At 39.1% G+C, this 19,492-nt stretch overlaps 1 protein-coding gene across 7 annotated transcripts in view; it reads left to right on the top strand.

Moving 5' to 3' along the window:
• The window catches only part of KLHL13 (kelch like family member 13), a 185,314-nt gene that overhangs the window by 15,357 nt on the left and 150,465 nt on the right, over positions 1-19,492 (top strand). Inside the window, exon 1 of one of the 7 annotated variants that reach the window (XM_007178370.2) lies at positions 4,684-4,701. The exons of the other annotated variants lie outside the window; for them this stretch is intronic. The gene's annotated coding sequence lies outside the window, so the exon portion shown is untranslated. Of the gene's footprint in view, positions 1-4,683; positions 4,702-19,492 lie in introns of those variants that run through there. 7 annotated transcript variants of the gene reach the window in all.

Genomic DNA, 19,492 nt, shown 5'->3' with positions numbered 1-19,492 from the left:
ACATACATATATATTATTAGATCCAATTTTAAATTCCACTGTATATTCATGTGGATACAAGTTAAGCTGCTTTAACAGAGACTCCCAAATCTAGTGCCTTAAACAAGATATTTCTTTCTCACATAACAGTCCAACTAGGCAGTTCAGGGTCGGATGGCAGCTACTCAATTATCAGGTACCCAGGCTCCTTCTGTCTTGTTGCTCTGCCACCTTAACAAGCAGCTTCCATCTTGTGATCCTAGATGGCTGCTGTAACTCAGTATTACATTCTCATTCCGACAGAAGGGCTGGGAAAAGGGGCGGGAGAAAAGACACTCCTTCTATGTAAGGGTATATCTTGGCAGTTTCCTACATCACTTCTGCACATGTCCCATTGGCCAGCACTTAGTCATATGGTGTCACCTAGCTACAAGGGAGGCTGGAAAATGTGGTCCTTAGCTATGTGGCCATGTGCCCAGCTAAAATTATTATTACTGTATAAGAAGGGAAGCACAGATATTGGGGGACAACTAACAGTCTCTGCTGTACACTGTTTCTAACATAAAACTTGAATCTTCGGTCAATTTCATGACTTATCTGGAGATATTATTTCCATAACATCGACTACCCATTTGCTTAAGGACAAAAATCCAAACTTGTCAGCATTACATACAAGTCCGTCTTACTTTTGACTCCTGCCTGTCCCTCTAGCTTCTCTTTCACCCTTCCTAACCTAAAGTTGCATTCAAAATTGCGCTTCCTCCAGCTTGCCATGTTCTCTTATCCCCACACTTTTGTGCTTGGTACTCTCCCTGAAATGCTGACTGTTTGGTTCCATCAGGGTTCACTTTAGTTGTCGCCTGTCCTGGGAACATTTCCTTGAGCTTCCTCTACCTCACAGCCACTGCTAGCTGTTTCTTCCATATGTTTCTATGGTATTGTTTGTGCCTCTCTTTAGCAATCTTTATTGTAAATAGTGCTTTGACTTCTCTGTGTCTCCCACTGGATTGCGAGTTCCTTGAGGGCAGGGGCCAGGTCTCTCATCTCTACGTCAGAGCATGATACCTGTCCCTGATGTTTCATTAATATTGGTTGAATGAGAAAATGACTGAATGAGTATTTAGCTTACTAATTATGGCTGCTTGATTAAGCTGGAAGCTCTTCCTAATTGCCATCTAGAAATTGCAATACTTAGAATATTTTCCAATAGCCGTGACGGGGTAATTTTATAATAGGCATTGATAAAGTCAGATAGACAGCTCAAAATATTTATCAGATGACTACGATATACACGTTATAGGACGAGCAATAAATAGATGTATAAAATTTTAGACCCAGAAGGACCCCTAGGGATCATTTAATCCAACCCTTCTAATTTTAAAAAGATATATAATCTAATGGAGAGGGAGAAGTTAAATTACTTGATCAAGAGCCTCTGTATTCAAGGAACTTGCAGTATCTTTGGATAGATGATATGTACAGGCATGTAAAAGGGAATTGAGAAAAAATGTGCCAAAGGAATAGACACAGTGGGACTAATCAAGGTAGGTTCAATCAAGCTTTGAGGTGAACCTTGATGGCTGGTAAAGTTTTGCTATGAGAGGGCATTCCAGGTGAAGGGAATGTATAAGTAAGAGTTCAAAGATAAGGATGTACAGATGACTGTTGGGATCTGTTCAGCTGATTGATATTTAGCAGTAAGAGAGAAGGCAGAAAAATGGAGCCAGAAAATGGAGAGACTTGAATACTAGGCTGCGGAGGGAAACCACTGGCAGTTTTTCAGTAGGTGAGTGATATCATGAAAATGATTTTTCCTTGTTTTATTTCACTGATGGGTGGACTGGGTTGAAGGCCAAAATGGGTCATGAAACTGGCACGTTGTCTAGTATGCCAATTAAAAAATCTGAACTTAATGGATTCTAATGTTTTTGCTCAAAGGCGAAAACATGATACACCATAGATTTCCATGATAATTAACATAACAATGTCAGTGTTTTTCTTAATGGAAAAAGTAAGCCCAAGCAGCAAGCTTGTAATATTAGTAATGTGTATGTATTAGTCATGACATACTGTAGATAATTGTATAAACTCTCACGTTACGCCAATAAACTGTAAAAATTCCTGAAGTAACTGAGAACATGGTAGCAGCTGCTGCATCGGGGCTTGCTATTTTGCCAGTCAGGCAAAAAAACATGAGGTGGCATAAACCCTCTCAATGCATTTGGGAGCCATTTTGTTCAAAAATGGCTTTTTATGAAGCTAAAATAGAATGTTGTATTTTGGTATAAAACATGGGCAAAGAGAGAACAGTAAGCAGAGATCTACACTAAATTAAACTTTATCTAAAAATGAGAAGCATTTGTATCATCAGGGATGAATATATTTCTTTAAGGGCAATACAGAATATGGAAGGATATGGAAGGGATCTGTGAATGGCTTTAATTTACGGTTTTTAAAGTCTCCAAGTGTACAGCTTCAGAAACATATATTGAATACTTGTTTTTAAAGGACCATTACAAGAATAGTTTGCATTATGATCATTTATCTTTCTCTTAAGAGCTGCAGGGAAATTTCCAGTTAAATGAAGGTTCACTTAAGTGGTGTTGATTGGAGCCTGGTATATTTGTGAAACATTTTAGGAAGCCTACCCCAAAAATATTTGTTTCAGATGGTGTACAATTAAAGGTGTCAATGCCTTTTCTGTAATATTTTTGTACTTCAACATAATTTAAAGTTAACTTTATGTTGGCTTTTGAAAATTAAGAGCATTTTAACAAATAAAAAAGTGTATTTTTTCTGTGGATTTTTTTCTCTTACTCTCTTAGAAAATCTGGTAATCTTTAGCCTATCAGAAACTTCTTATGCCTGTATAACATGAAAATCTATAACAACTAGTTTTCAGCATCTTACACCATTGTAAGACTTATTGTCATAATCCTGTAGGGAAGTCATGCTATTGAACATCACCTTTAAGACATAAAATCAGTTCTTATGATTTCCTAGCTATAATCTATTGAAAAACATTTATTTCTTTTAGTTTCTGATTGAAATCCTAATTGAAATACTTAAAATCATTAGCAATGTGTGATTTAATAGGAATCATTCACTAGACATCAGCACACATCCCTTCTATCTATTACATAACATAGTACTTGAACACTGTGGACTTAATAGTATAGTAGTGGTTAACAGTGTTAAGGCTCTAAGCCTGGCTTAAAATCAGACTCTGCCACTTGCTATTTGTGTGTAATTAAGCAAGTTACTTAATTTCATTGAGTCATGGTTGCCTCATCTCAAATGGAAAAAGCAAGGGATTTTATAGGAATTAAATAAAATAACATATGTGAGTGTTTAGCACGGTACCTAGAATATCGCAAGATTCAATGAATGCTGAGTGTTGTTATTTTATATAGTGTCATTTGATTTTCAAAAGAACTTTGGCTGTTAGTTTCAATTTATTTTTCCAGCTATTTTATTTAAAGCAAACCTCTCCAGAAGAAGAAATATCAAAAGAATAAGGTAAATGACAACATCAGCAGTTTAATAGTTATCAAGTAATAGGCGGCGTTTTTAGCAGGTAAATTACTTGTTATTGTTGTCAATTATTTGGAAAAATAATTAAAGAAAATGACAAAAAATAGCCATCAGACTATGAATGACTTTGCCTTTGACTCTCATTGATAGGCTTTGTTTTAAATTACCTCAGTATTAGGAAATAGCTTGGTTTTGATGAGACTTTTAAAAAACTTTGAAATAATTACAGATCTGAAGGAACTTGCAAAGATATAGTACAGAGAGGTATCATGTACCCTTCACTCAGTTTTCCCCAATGTAACTGTAGTACATTATCAAAGCCCAGCAAGTGACGTTGGTACAATGTATGCATATAGGTCTACACCATTTATCACATTATAGATTCATGTAACCACCTCCACATCAAGATATAGAACTATTCCATCACCACAAACATAAATTAGACAACTCAAGAGAAGGAAGGAAAGAAAATCTATTGTATTTATCCATACTTTTCTTACCATGTTCTTTTCTTCTTTCTCATGTTACAAGATTCCTTCTTTTATCATTTCCTTTCAGTTTAGAGGCCTTCCTTTTGCCATTCTTTTAGAGTAGGTCTGCTGGCAACCAATTCTTAGTTTTCCTCATCTGAGAATGTCTTGATTTCCCCTTCATTCCTGAAGGATATTTTCACTGGACATAGGATTCTGGGTTGACAGTTCTTTCTTTCAGCACTTGGAAAATCTTGTGTGCCCCTGCCTTATGGCCTAAATGGTTTCTGATGAAAAATCTGCTGTCCTGTGAATTGTTTTCCCCTATAGGTAAGGTGTCATTTCTCTGTCTCTGATTTCTTCCTTTGTCAAAAGTTTGACTATGACGTATGTTAGATTAGATTTCTTCAGATTTATCCTGTTTGGGGTTCACACAGCCTCTTGAAGCCGTAGCTTTATTTCTTTTGCCAAATTTGGGAAGTTCTTGACCATTATTTCTTTGAGTATGTTTTTAGTCACACCCCCTTTTTCTCTCCTCCTGGGACCCTGAGGACATGAGTGTGAGATCTCCTGTTATAGTCCCTCAAGTCCCTGATTGCTCTGTTCATTTTTTGCTTGTTTTTCTCTCCCTGTTGTTCAGGTTGGACATTTTTCTATCTTTGAGTTCACTGATTGTTTCCTCTGTCCCTTCTCTTCTGCTGATGAGCCTGTCTGTGGAGTGAGTATTTTATTTTGGTTATTGTACCTTTCAGTTTTAAAAGTTCCATTTGGTTCTTTATATCTTCTGTTTCTTTACTGAGTCTTTTTATTTCTTTGCTGAGGCTGTCTAGTTTTTCATTTGTTTCAAGCATGTTCATAATTGCTCCTTTCAGCATTTTTATGATGCCTGCTTTAAAATCTTTGTCAGCGCTTCCATGGTGGTGCAGTAGTTAAGAATCCTACTGCCAATGCAGGGGGCACCGGTTCAAGCCCTGGTCCGGGAAGATCCCACATGCCGCGGAGCAACTAAGGCCATGCGCCACAACTACTGAGCCTGCGCTCTAGAGCCCGTGAGCCACAACCACTGAAGCCTGCGCACCTAGAGCCCGTGCTCTGTAAACTAGAGAAGCCACCGCAATGAGAAGCCCGTGCACCGCAACAAAGAGTAGCCCCCGCTTGCCGCAATTAGAGAAAGCCCACCCACCAAAAATAAGTAAATTAATTAATTAATTCAAAAAATAAATTTAAAAATATCTTTGTCAGATAATTTTAACATCTCTGTCATCTTCATGTTGACTTCTATTGATTCCTTTGTCATGCACCTTGAGCCTTTCTGATTGTTGGTATGACAAGTGATTCTTTTTTGATGGAGACCTGGACATTTTGGGCATTATGTCACGAGATTTTGGATCTTATTGAAACTTTTTATTTTAGCTGGCTTCTTCTGACTCCACTCTGTCAGGGGTTGAGAGGATGCTGCCTCATTACTGCCAGGTGGGTCTAGTTGACCAGGTTCCCCAGTTGATCTCTGTTGACACTTGAGGGGGTGGTTCCTCATTACTGATGGGTGAGGGTGGGAATACTGGTTCCCCGCTAGACCTCCAGTGATACCTCCCTGACTGAGAGGGGTAGGAATGCCTTGGTATTGCTCCCTACATGGCTTCCACTGACACCACGAAGGGGGACGGCCATATTACCACGGGGCAGTGGTGAAAGTCCTCCTCTGATACCACCCCAGCCGGGAGGGAGAGGTGTGCCTCATTGCAACCTGGTGAGGGTGCAAGTTTAGTCTCCCTTAAGCCTTTGGTGATGTGGGTATAGTCACATTTTTTTCTGTGGTGTTTGGCTGAAGTAAAGCGGTTATTGGCTATAAGTGTTCTGTACTGCTGAGCTGCCCCTTTCCTGGTCCCTTGGCTAGAGAGAGCAGGCCTTTCTTAGGGCTTCTTTATTCTCTGAGCTCATTCTCATTTTGAGGTTGCCAGCTTCTTCAGCTTCATGTCTGGAATATATGAGGCCAAAAGAAAACTCAGGGAACTCACTACTGTGTTGTTCCTTTAGTCTTGAGATCCCTAGCCAGTTTGCCTCTTCTCTCCACCTTTTAGAGTTTTCTTGTATTTGTTTTATATATAATGTCCATATATATAATGTTTTATATATAATGGTTTTTAGCTGTGCTTTGTAGGAGTAATAGGGAAAAGCACATGTACTTTATTGTTCCAGCAGCAGAAGTTTGACTTATTTTTGGCCTTTCTGAATTCTTGTTAGTTATTAAGGTTTAATTACATCTCAAAACTTGCAACTGGGGACTTAGCATAACAGAGAATCTGGAGGGCTTTTTATGCCACCTTTGCTACTTTGGTAGTAATATTATATAAAGGTATCTTTTTTTTTTTTTTTTTTTTTCTTTCGTGTGAGGGCTTTCTCTAGTTGCGGCAAGTGGGGGCCACTCTTCATCGCGGTGCGGGGGCCGCTCTTCATCGCGGTGCGCGGGCCTTTCACTATCGCGGCCCCTCCCGTTGCGGGGCACAGGCTCCAGACGCGCAGGCTCAGTAGTTGTGGCTCACGGGCCCAGTCGCTCCGTGGCATGTGGGATCTTCCCAGACCAGGGCTCGAACCCGTGTCCCCTGCATTGGCAGGCAGATTCTCAACCACTGCACCACCAGGGAAGCCCTAAAGGTATCTTTATAGAGGCAAAATCTCTTTAGTTTGTAAGGCAAAGTGCTAAGTCTAAGAAACATTTACCACACAGACAAAAGTCTGTTATACCTTTAAGAATTTACTTACCTTAAAAAAAAAAAAAAAACCAGTTTGAGAGAAGGGCAATAAAAGTGGAGAGATGTATAGATGACATAGATTTCACAGAGAATAAAATCTTGGAATCAGGATGCAGGACTCAGTGTTATACTGAATTAAGTAATGTGATTATAATGCTTAAGTAGTGATTAAACTTGCATGTTATTACAGCATCAGTTAAGTAGCAAGCACATAGCTCTTGTTAAAATCCTTTGGAGACGTATAATATCAGCACACATTATTGTTTTACATGCCTTGAAACAATAAATATAGATTTGATTGATTCAAAGGCTTTCTGCTTTAACAGTAAATTTCCTCAGTACTTTAGTGTCTTACCGTGATTTTACTTTATCTTTTCTGTTGTATTCCTCTTAAGGGAGCTAGAGAGCATGGCTTGAAAATAATAGCAGGGGCAAAGCTTCCCTTCCTGCTCAGTTGAGATCCACTGATAAAGGTGTAGAAAGGTCCATTGATGGCCACATAGATAAAATTTAACTTCGGATACTAAAGTATTCAGGGTTGAATGTGACCGTATATATCAACCCTTTCAGTTTGGAGAAGAAACTGAAGCCTAGAGATGTTGAGAGACCCAAGAAAGGTAACAAACTACTTAGAATGAACTGGGGCTTGAACTTGGATTCCCTAAGACTGGGGCCATTGTGTTTTCCATCAGACCTGGAGGCTGCCCTTGGAGAGTCTAGTGGGGGAGATGGCAAGGGCATCTGATGGCAGGATGAGTTCCCCAGGGTCCGGATTTATGAAAATATGCATCAGTTTAATACTGTCTTGGAATTCATGAGATGGAAGCATAGGTCAAAACTGTTTGGAGAAAACTGGAAGTACAGTTTTATCTAGCCACATCTCTGAGCCATGTAGCTGATAGAGTCTTGGTGCTCTGGCCGGGTGTCAGGCCTGTGCCTCTAAGGTGGGAGAGCCGAGTTCAGGACATTGGTCTGCCAGAGACCTCCCAGCTCCATGTAATATCAAATGGCGAAAGCTCTCTCAGAGATCTCCATCTCAACGCTAAGACCCAGCTCCACTCAATGACCAGCAAGCTACAGTGCTGGACACCCTATGCCACACAACTAGCAAGACAGGAACACAACCACACGCATTAGCAGAGAGGCTGCCTAAAATCAAAATAAGGTCACTGGGGCTTCCCTGGTGGCGCAGTGGTTGAGAATCTGCCTGCCAATTCAGGGGACATGGGTTCGAGCCCTAGTCTGGGAAGATCCCACATGCCGCGAGCAACTAGGCCCATGAGCCACAATTACTGAGCCTGCGCGTCTGGAGCCTGTGCTCCGCAACAAGAGAGGCCGCGATAGTGAGAGGCCGGCGCACTGCGATGAGGAGTGGCCCCCGCTTGCCTCGCACAGAAACGAAGACCCAACACAGCCATAAATAAATAAATAAATAAAATTCAAAATAAGGTCACAGACACCCCAAAACACACCACTGATGCGGCCCTGCCCACCAGAAAGACAAGATCCAGCCTCACCCACCAGAACACTAATCCCCTCCACCAGGAAGCCTACACACCCCACTGAACCAACCTTAGCCACTGGGGGCAGACACCAAAAACAGTGGGAACTACGAACCTGCAGTCTGCAAAAAGGAGACCCCAAACACAGTAAGTTAAGCAAAATGAGAAGACAGAGAAACACACAGCAGATGAAGGAGCAAGGTAAAAACCCACCAGACCAAACAAATGAAGAGGAAATAGGCAGTCTACCTGAAAAAGAATTCAGAGTAATGATAGTCAAGATGATCCAAAATCTTGGAAATAGAATGGAGAAAATATAAGAAACGTTTAAAAAGGATCTAGAAGAACTAAAGAGCAAACAAACAATGATGAACAACACAATAAATGAAATTAAAAATTCTCTAGAAGTAATCAATAGCAGAATAACTGAGGCAGAAGAACGGATAAGTGACCTGGAAGATAAAATAGTGGAAATAACTACCACAGAGCAGAATAAAGGAAAAAGAATGAAAAGACTTGAGGACAGTCTCAGAGACCTCTGGGACAACATTAAACGCACCAACATTCAAATAATAGGGGTCCCAGAAGAAGAAGAGAAAAAGAAAGGGACTGAGAAAATATTTGAAGAGATTATAGTTGAAAACTTCCCTAATATGGGAAAGGAAATAGTCAATCAAGTCCAGGAAGTGCAGAGAGTCCCATACAGAATAAATCCAAGGAGAAACATGCCAAGACACATATTAATCAAACTATAAAAAATTAAATACAAAGAAAAAATATTAAAAGCAGCAAGGGAAAAACAACAAATAACATACAAAAGAATCCCCATAAGGTTAACAGCTGATCTTTCAGCAGAAACTCTGCTAGCCAGAAGGGAGTGGCAAGATATATTTAAAGTGATGAAAGGGAAAAACCTACAACCAAGATTACTCTGCCCAGCAAGGATCTCACTCAGATTCAACGGAGAAATTAAAACCTTTACAGACAAGCAAAAGCTAAGAGAATTCAGCACCACCAAACCAGCTTTGCAACAAATGCTAAAGGAACTTCTCTAGGCAGGAAACACAAGAGAAGGAAAAGACCTACAATAACAAACCCAAAACAATTAAGAAAATGGTAATAGGAGCATACATATCGATAATTACCTTAAACGTAAAAGGATTAAATGCTCCCACCAAAAGACATAGACTGGCTGAATGGATACAAAAACAAGACCCGTATATATGCTGTCCACATGAGACCCACTTCAGACCTAGGGAAACATACAGGCTGAAAGCGAGGAGATGGAAAAAGATATTCCATGCAAATGGAAATCAAAAGAAAGCTGGAGTAACAATTCTCATATCAGACAAAATAGACTTTAAAATAAAAACTATTACAAGGGACAAAGAAGGACACTACATAATGATCAAGGGATCAATCCAAGAAGATATAACAGTTGTAAATATTTATGCACCCAGCATAGGAGCACCTCTGTACAAAAGGCAAATGCTAGTAGCCGTAAAAGGGGAAATCGACAGTACCACAATCATAGTAGGGGACTTTTAACACCCCACGTTCACCAGTGGACAGATCATCCAAAATGAAAATAAATAAGGAAACACAAGCTTTAAATGATACATTAAACAGGATGGACTTAATTGATACCTGCAGGACATTCCATCCAAAAACAACAGAATACACAGTTTTCTCAAGTGCTCATGGAACATTCTCCAGGATAGATCATATCTTGGGTCACAAATCAAGCCTTGGTAAATTTAAGAAAATTTAAATCGTATCAAGTATCTTTTCCGACCACAATGCTATGAGACTACATATCCATTACAGGAAAAAATCTGTAAAAAATACATACACATGGAGGCTAAACAATACACTACTGAATAACCAAGGGGTCACTGAAGAAATCAAAGAGGGAATCAAAAATTACCTAGAAACAAATGACAATGAAAACACGACGACCCAAAACCTATGGGATACAACAAAAGCAGTTCTAAGAGGGAAGTTTATAGCAATACAATCCTGCTTCAAGAAACAAGAAACATCTCAAATAAACAACCTAGCCTTACACCTAAAGCAATTAGAGAAAGAAGAAGAAAAAAAACCCCAAAGTTAACAGAAGGAAAGAAATCATAAAGATCAGATTAGAAATAAATGAAAAAGAAATGAAGGAAAGAATAGCAAAGATCAATAAAACTAAAAGCTGGTTCTTTGAAAAGATAAACAAAATTGATAAACCATTAGCCAGACTCATCAAGAAAAAAAGGGGGAAGACTCAAATCAGTAGAATTAGAAATGAAAAAGGAGAAGTAACAACTGACACTGCAGAAATACAAAGGATCATGAGAGATTACTACAAGCAACTATATGCCAATAAAATGGACAACCTGGAAGAAATGCACAAATTCTTAGAAAAGCACAAACTTGCAAGACTGAACCAGGAAGAAATAGAAAATATGAACAGACCAATCACAAGCACTGAAATTGAGACTGTGATTAAAAATCTTCCAACAAACAAAAGCCCAGGACCAGATGGCTTCACAGGTGAATTCTATCAAACATTTAGAGAAGAGCTAACACCTATCCTTCTCAAACTCTTCCAAAATATAGCAGAGGGAGGAACACTGCCAAACTCACTCTATGAGGCCACCATCACCCTGATATGAAAACCAGACAAAGATGTCACAAAGAAAGAAAACTACAGGCCAATATTACTGATGAACATAGATGCAAAAATCCTCAGCAAAATACTAGCGCACAGAATCCAACAGCACATTAAAAGGATCATACACCATGATCAAGTGGGGTTTATCCCAGGAATGCAAGGATTCTTCAGTATACGCAAATCAGTCAATGTGATAAACCATAGTAACAAATTGAAGGAGAAAAACCATATGATCATCTCAATAGATGCAGAAAAAGCTTTCAACAAAGTTCAACACCCATTTATGATAAAAACACTCCAGAAAGTAGGCATAGTGGGAACTTTCCTCAACATAATAAAGGCCATATATGACAAACCCACAGCCAACATTGTTCTCAATGGTGAAAAACTGAAACCATTTTCTCTAAGATCAGGAGCAAGGCAAGGTTGTCCACTCTCACCACTATTATTCAACATAGTTTTGGAAATTTTAGCCACAGCAATCAGAGAAGAAAAAGAAATAAAAGGAATCCAAATCGGAAAAGAAGAAGTAAAGCTGTCACTGTTTGCAGGTGATGTGATACTATACATAGAGAATCCTAAAGATGCTACCAGAAAACTACTAGAGCTAATAAATGAATTGGGTAAAGTTTCAGGATGCAAAATTAATGCACAGAAATCTCTTGCATTCCTATACACTAATGATTAAAAATGTGAAGGAGAAATTAAGGAAATACTCCCATTTACCATTGCAACAAAAAGAATAAAATACCTAGGAATAAACCTACCTAAGGAGTCAAAAGACCTGTATGCAGAAAACTATAAGACACTGATGAAAGAAATTAAGGATGATACAAACAGATGGAGAGATATACCATGTTCTTGGATTGGAAGAATCAACATTGTGAAAATTACTCTACTACCCAAAGCAATCTACAGATTCAGTGCAATCCCTATGAAACTACCAATGGCATTTTTCACAGAATTAAAGCAAAAAATTTCACCATTTGTATGGAAACACAGAAGACCCCAAATAGCCAAAGCAATCTTGAGAATGAAAAATGGAGCTGGAGGAATCAGGCTCCCAGACTTCAGACTATACTACAAAGCTACAGTCATCAAGACTGTATGGTTCTGGCACAGAAACCAAAGTATAGGTCAATGGAACAGGGTAGAAAGCCCAGAGATAAACCCATGCACATATGGTCACCTTATTTTTGACAAAGGAGGCAAGAATATACAATGGAGAAAAGACAGCCTCTTCAATAAGTGGTGCTGGGAAAACTGGACAGCTACATGTAAAAGAATGAAATTAGAACACTCCCTAACACCATACACAAAAATAAACTCAAAATGGATTAAAGATCTAATTGTAAGGCCAGACACTATAAAACTCTTAGAGGAAAATATAGGCAGAACACTCTATGACATAAATCACAGCAAGATCCTTTTTGACCCAGCTCCTAGAGAAATGGAAATAAAAACAAAAATAAACAAATGGGACCTAATGAAACTTAGAAGCTTTTGCACAGCAAAGGAAACCATAAACAAGACCAAAAGACAACCCTCAGAATGGGAGAAAATATTTGCAAATGAAGCAACTGAGAAAGGATTAATCTCCAAAATTTACAAGCAGCTCATTTAGCTCAATATCAAAAAGCAAACAACCCAATCCAAAAATGAGCAGAAGACCTAAATAGAAATTTCTCCAAAGAAGATATACAGATTGCCAACAGACACATGAAAGAATGCTTAACTTCACTAATCATTAGAGAAATGCAAATCAAAACTACTATGAGGTATCACCTCACACCAATCAGAATGGCCATCATCAAAAAAATCTAGAAACAATAAATGCTGGAGAGGGTGTGGAGAAAAGGGAACCCTCTTGCACTGTTGGTGGGAATGTAAATTGATACAGCCACTATGGAGAACAGTATGGAGGTTACTTAAAAAACTAAAAGTAGAACTACCATATGACCCAGCAATCCCACTACTGGGTATATACCCTGAGAACACCATAATTCAAGAAGAGTCATGTACCACAATGTTCATTGCAGCTCTATTTACAATAGCCAGGACATGGAAACAACCTAAGTGTCCATCGACAGATGAATGGATAAAGAAGATGTGGCACATATATACAATGGAATATTACTCAGCTATAAAAAGAAATGAAATTGAGTTATTTGTAGTGAGGTGGATGGATCTAGAGACTGTCATACAGAGTGAAGCAAGTCAGAAAGAGAAAAACAAATACCATATGCTAACACATATGTATGGAATCTAAAAAAAAAAAAAATGGCTCTGAAGAACCTAGGAGCAGGACAGGAATAAAGACGGAGATGTAAAGAATGGACTTGAGGACACGGGGAGGGGGAAGTGTAAGCTGGGACAAAGTGAGAGAGTGGCATGGACTTATATATACTACCAAATGTAAAATAGCTAGTGGGAAGCAGCCGCATAGCACAGGGAGATCAGCTCGGTGCTTTGTGTCCACCTACAGGGGTGGGATAGGGAGGGTGGGAGGGAGACGCAAGAGGGAGGAGATATGGGGATATATGTATATGTATAGCTGATTCACTTTGTTATACAGCAGAAAGTAACACACCATTGTAAAGCAATTATACTCCAATAAAGATGTTAAAAAAAAAAAGTATGTGTAATTTTTCATTTTGATTTATATATTGCTACATTGCCCCCAAAGAGATTTCATCAGTTTGTGATTTCATCAGTATCTGTTTCTTGATGACCTTTCTTGTTATCTTTTTAATCTCTGCAACATTTGTAATGTTCGCTTTTATTCCTAACATGTTCATGTTATCTCACTCTTTTTGCCAGAAGTTTGTCACTATTATTTGGCTAAAAAACCCCACAACCCAACAAACCAGCTTTCAATTTTCTTGATCTTCTGTTGTTTTATTTTCCTTTGACCCTATGTGTTGTTTAGAAGTTTTTCTTAATATTCAAACAGATATTTTTGGTTATCACTTATTACTGATTTTTAGCGTAATTGCATATTTATTAGAGAATATACTCTGATTTCAGTCGTTTGAATGTTTGTTGAGACTTACTTTATAGCCCGTACATGGTCTAGTTTTGCAAATGTTGTGTCTGTGGTTGTGAAAAGGTGTTCTCTCCATTTGCTGAAATAATGTTCTATGTCTGCCCAATAGATTAAACTTGATAATTTTATTCAAATTATGTATAACCTTACTAGGTTATTTTTGTCTGCTTGTTCTGTCAGTTACTGAGAGAGATGGTTTAAAATATTCCATTGTAATAGGTGAATTTTTCAGTTTCCTACTGCTGTTCAGTTAGTTTTGCTTTATATATTTTCAGGCTATGTATTAAGTGCATAAAAGTTTAGGATTGTTTTACCTTCCTGATGAATTGAAACTTTTATCATGATGTGGTCAGAAGGAGAAGAAGCCTCTATTTACTCTGCTTCTTCTTTCTCTTTTCTCCCCCAATAGCATCCTCCCTTCACACACCTGGCTGTGTAAATGACAGTAGATTGAATGGAAGTTCAACCCCATCTGTTGGGGGGTAGCAACCACAGTATTTGCAATTCCCCAAATGCCTCTAACCATAAGAAAGTCTTAAAAGAATGGAGGAAGTAATTCTGAAAGTTGGGGGAAGGGGTGTTTGGAAAACAATGGTCATGGCTTCCTAACTAACAACATTAAGTTGGCTGCTCAGACAGTGTATCCACCTTCCCTATATAATTTTTACTCCCTTCTACCAGCCATTACTGCCTCTTCCTCATCCTTGCTGATAATTTTCATATTTGCCTGTTTCTGTGCCACCCCACTGTGTATCTGTCAGGGAAGTCACTGTAGATCAAATCATATAGTTTCAAAGTCACAAGGGAACTTACAAGATGTTTTAAGTTGTCCCTTCCCACCCTCAGTACACTTTATAGATAAGGAAATGGAGTTCCTGATAGGTGAAGTAACTTTTTCAGCATTATACCTTTTAGCAGAGTGGAGATTAGAAACAAAGCCCCCTTTCTGGCCCCCTGGTCCTATATTTCCTGATTTTTTCCACTTGAGGTTCTCATTAAAGTCACAGACCTGGCAATCTGCTGAATTACTGGAATGGTCTACCTATATAAACTGCTACAAGCTGTTTCTTCTTTGGACTGTCTTTGATGCAAAAGGACACTATGACCTTAGCTGAAACGTTGGTTCTACCTAAAGGTTTGTTTGTGGAGTGAAACCTCAACCATAAATCTGTCAGCTCTTTTCAGTTTAGCCACTCTGTAGGTTGAGAAAAAACTGGTTCTCAAAGGATCCAGAACCTCTTCAAATGCATATTTTTGCGTCTGACCTGGCAGCAGGTGTTCATACGTATTTCACCTAGTGAAATAAATTTGCTGGCATCATTCTGCTGTTAACAGTTCCACCGTATTGTTCTTAATAAATTGCTTTTTCTTCACTTATCATGCAGACTGCCAGGATATTTTCCATGGATGTTCTACTCCTTTGGATTATGCTAGTGCTTGGTATATGAACTCATTGGGGCTGATGGCCTTACCATTATGGTAAGTGTACTTCAAGCAGGCCATTGAATTTACGACCATGGCAAGCATTTTCCACTGGTGATTTTTTTAAGAACTTATCATCAGTTTGTAAACTCCATGTAAAAGCTTTGTGCCCATAATTATTATATATGTATGAAGACTGGGTTCTAGTAAATTCATTTTTATTCACCCCCTTGCCTCCGCCAACTCTCAGCATAAAAGTTTGGTAAGATATACTTGGGTTTGTGTGGCTGGTTCTCTTTCTTTCCTTTCTGCTCCCCTGCCCTACCACGTATACCTTTAATTTTCTCTATCTAAGCTTCCCCTTCCCTTCTAGAGAGCCTCTCCATGTATTGAGAGTTAGTGATGGAATGCACTACACATACGAACAGTATGGGAGAAGATGTGCTTTGAGAACTACTGGTCCCTCCCGTTGTATTGGTGAGCTGTTTAGATGGTGTATGTGGTTTATTGTTCCAGTGTCTGGGATCCTTGCTTTTCTCCCAAGCGCAGTACACTCCAGTTAATGTGCTTGTGTCCTTAAAGCTTCTCAGAGGCGATAAAGACTGATTTTAGACTTTATTAGACAATGTGTAGGAGTTAACTAGGCAAAGTGGGGGAAGGAGGGGTCATTCTGGGCTGAGGGAGCCATATAAGGGAGATAAAACATGAACTAGGGCAAGGAACTCAGTTTGTGTGCTGGGGGTGAAGAGTGATGACAATTCGCAAGTGACCAGGTCCTCCCTGAAAGGCTTATATATAACTCCAAAGAGTTTAGATTTTATACTGAAGACAGTGGAGAGCCACTGCAGTATTGTTTAGCAGAAAAGTGCCTTCAGAATGGCCTTTTAGCAATATTACTAAGGCTACCATTTGTGGAAAGAATTGAAGGAAGGAAAGTCCAGAGATTAGATTAGTTAGAAATCCGATACTGTAACCTAAGCTATAGATAAGTGTCAAATCTAAGGTCTAGTAGAGTAAAGATGGAGGAGGAGGGATGGATTTAAAAGCTAGTTGAAGGCTTCACAACTTGAATGCATGAAGGAGTGAGAAAGTGGGAAGGAATAAAGGCTGCAGCCCAGATTTCTGGCTTGTACTTGCTTGGCAGAAGATATGCTATCCCTAGTGCCAGAGAATACAAAGCGGGGGGGCGCGGATCAAATCATGTCGATAGGATGAGGAGTTAAATTCTAAACATGTTAAAATCAAGGCACTTTTGTGCCATCCAAGTTACCTAGTAGACAGTTGGATATGTGGCTCTGGCTCTCAGAAGAGGTCTTGGATTAAAAAAATACAAGAATTTTACATTATGTGTTTTATACCACAATAAAAAATAATTTAAAAATAAAACCAATGTTTTAAAAAACTTATTTTAGAAGTCGTCAGCAAACAGGTGCTTCTTGAAGCCAAGGCGATGCATGAGATTGATTGCCTAAGGAGGGTATATAAAGGGAGAAGGACAGAAATATGAGACCAGATTAACGGAACCACCAATATTGTAGATAGAACTGGGCAGAGGAAGTGGAGATCTAAAATAGTGGCGTGAGGAAAACCAGAAGATGAAGAGTGAGTGGATTTAGGAAGAAAGAGTTGTTTAGAGTGGTCTTCAGCGTCATGTGCAGAGATGCCGGGTCAAAGAGGAGTGAACATGCTCACTGACTTGAATGTACCTACTAGAACTTCTTAGTGACCTTGGGTGATGAGAGCAGTTTCATGCACTGCACTATTTTGAAATGATGCTTTTGCCAGTCTTCTCCACTGGAGACATCTTTGCATTGTCCACAGTACCTCACACGTAGTAAGCACTCAATGAATATATGTTGAATTAATAAATTTGAATGTGATCTTCCTTACTATTAGGAGAAATACTAACTGAAGACTGGGCGTGCTTTGCTAAAAGTTCAGAATTTGGTGGAGAGAGTAAGAGTCTGCTAGGTGCTGCCTCTGTGTCATAAGATATTTGTGAAAAAAGGCATAAAAATTCTTAGTTGACAGTTTCTAATTTTCTGTTTTATTGGAGCATTAGAATATTTTAGCATTTAAGATTATTAATACAGTTCACTTTGAAACAGTTTTTCTCTCTTCTGTTTCTTGTTGATATGTGGAAATCTCAGTTTCAGTTGAGGTCACTTGTACCTTATTTAGAAAGAGCAGCATAGGAAGAGAATGTCGTGGTGTGTTCTAGGAGTAAGGTTATTTTGAAACGAACTCTTCTGTGTGTGTTTTTTTTTTAATGTGCTGCAATGTAGCAAAATTAACATATATTGCGATCTAAATTGTTATATACAATTTGGGTTTATCAGCAACCTTTAAAAGAGCTTTTGAACATTTTCATCATTGGATAATTTGTTTGGTTTATATGGTGTCACTTGGGCTTCTGGAATGTTATCATTTAGTTAGAACTTAGCCTGAGCTTGTATAGCTTGCCTTAGATAAAACTTTCTTTTTAAAGGACGTGGCTCATACTATAGTGGTAGCACTGGGGGGAAGTTCTGGCAGGAGAGAGGTGTGGAGTAGTGTGTAGAGAAAAGGAGATGCTATGGTTAATTTTATGTGTCAGTTTGGCCGTTTGGTCAAACATTATATTCTAGGTGTTTCTTTGGAGGTATTATTTAGACGAGATTAACCTGTAAATCAGTAGACTCTGAGTAAAGCGGATTACCATGTGGGTGGCTCTTATCCAATCATTTGAAGGTCTTTTTTTAAAATTTATTTTATTTATTTATTTTTGGCTGCATTGGGTCTTCGTTGCTGTGTGCAGACTTTCCCTAGTTGTGGTGAGTGGGGGCTCCTCTTCGTTGCAGTGCACGGGCCTCTCATTGCAGTGGCTTCTCTTGTTGCAGAGCACGGGCTCCAGGCGCGCGGGCTTCAGTAGTTGTGGCACGTGGGCTCAGTAGTTGTGGCTCACAGGCTCCAGAGCGCAGACTCAGTAGTTGTGGCGCACGGACTTAGTTGCTCCACGGCATGTGGGATCGTCCCAGACGAGGGCTCAAACCCATGTCCCCTGCATTGGCAGGCGGATTCTTAACCACTGCGCCACCAGGGAAGCCCATTTGAAGGTCTTAATAGAAAAAGATTGATCTACCCCTAATAACCAACAAAGACCTACTGTATAGCACAGGGAACTCTGCTCAATGTCATGTTCCAGCCTGGATGGGAGGGGAGTTTGGTGGGGAGAATGGATACATGTATCTGTATGGCTGAGTTCCTTTGCTGTGCACCTGAAACTATCACAACATTGTTAATCGGCTATACGCCAATATAAAATAAAAAGTTAAAAAAGAAAAAAAAAGATTGTTCTACCCCTAAGAAAGGAGAATTCCGCTCCCCACCGCCCCCCCCGAGACTACCTTCCAGCCCAAGCTTCAATATCATCTCTTCTCTGGGTCTCCAGCCTGCCAGCCTTCACAATTGTGAGCCAGTTCCTTAAAATGTGTGTGTGTGTGTGTGTGTGTGTGTATTAAAAAATAATAAAACATATAATAAAAGTATAGGTATGTTATATATTTATATATAATATAAAATGTATAAATGTATATTTTATAATATATAGCATGTCTTTATAATGTATGGATATATAACATACTATTTTACTTCTCTCTATATTATACTATGTATTTTATATATACTATATCTTATAAAGGTATATGTATCAATATACCTATAGATATATATATCTTATTGCTTCTTTTCTCTGGAGACCCCCAACTAATACAGGAAAAAATATTTGTGCTTTATTATTTTGAGTATTTTGCTTTTCAGGTCTACCTCTGTGTATCCTTTTTATCTGGCGCTTTTTGGAATCATGTGACACACTCGTACACAGATGCAGTTCCGCGAAAGTGCTGAGAGCTTACTGTGTGTATGGTTGTCCCTCAAATCTGCAAGGGATTGGTTCCAGGACCCCCCACAGATACCCAAATCCTTGGATGCTCAAGCCCCTTATACAAAATGGCCTAGTGCAGTGAATACAGTCTCTCCTCTGTTTCCGTGGGGTTCACATCAGAGGATACCAAGGGCCAACTGAACAGCAAGGTGAACTGCTAGCTATTGTGGCGGCTCCCAGATGAACAAGGCTAGGCCTTTGC

Source organism: Balaenoptera acutorostrata, chromosome X (assembly GCF_949987535.1).
Source record: "Balaenoptera acutorostrata chromosome X, mBalAcu1.1, whole genome shotgun sequence".
Lineage (NCBI taxonomy): Eukaryota > Metazoa > Chordata > Mammalia > Artiodactyla > Balaenopteridae > Balaenoptera > Balaenoptera acutorostrata.
The sequence above is the reverse complement of the archived record's forward strand: the minus strand, read 5'-3'. Positions and strand labels throughout refer to the sequence as shown.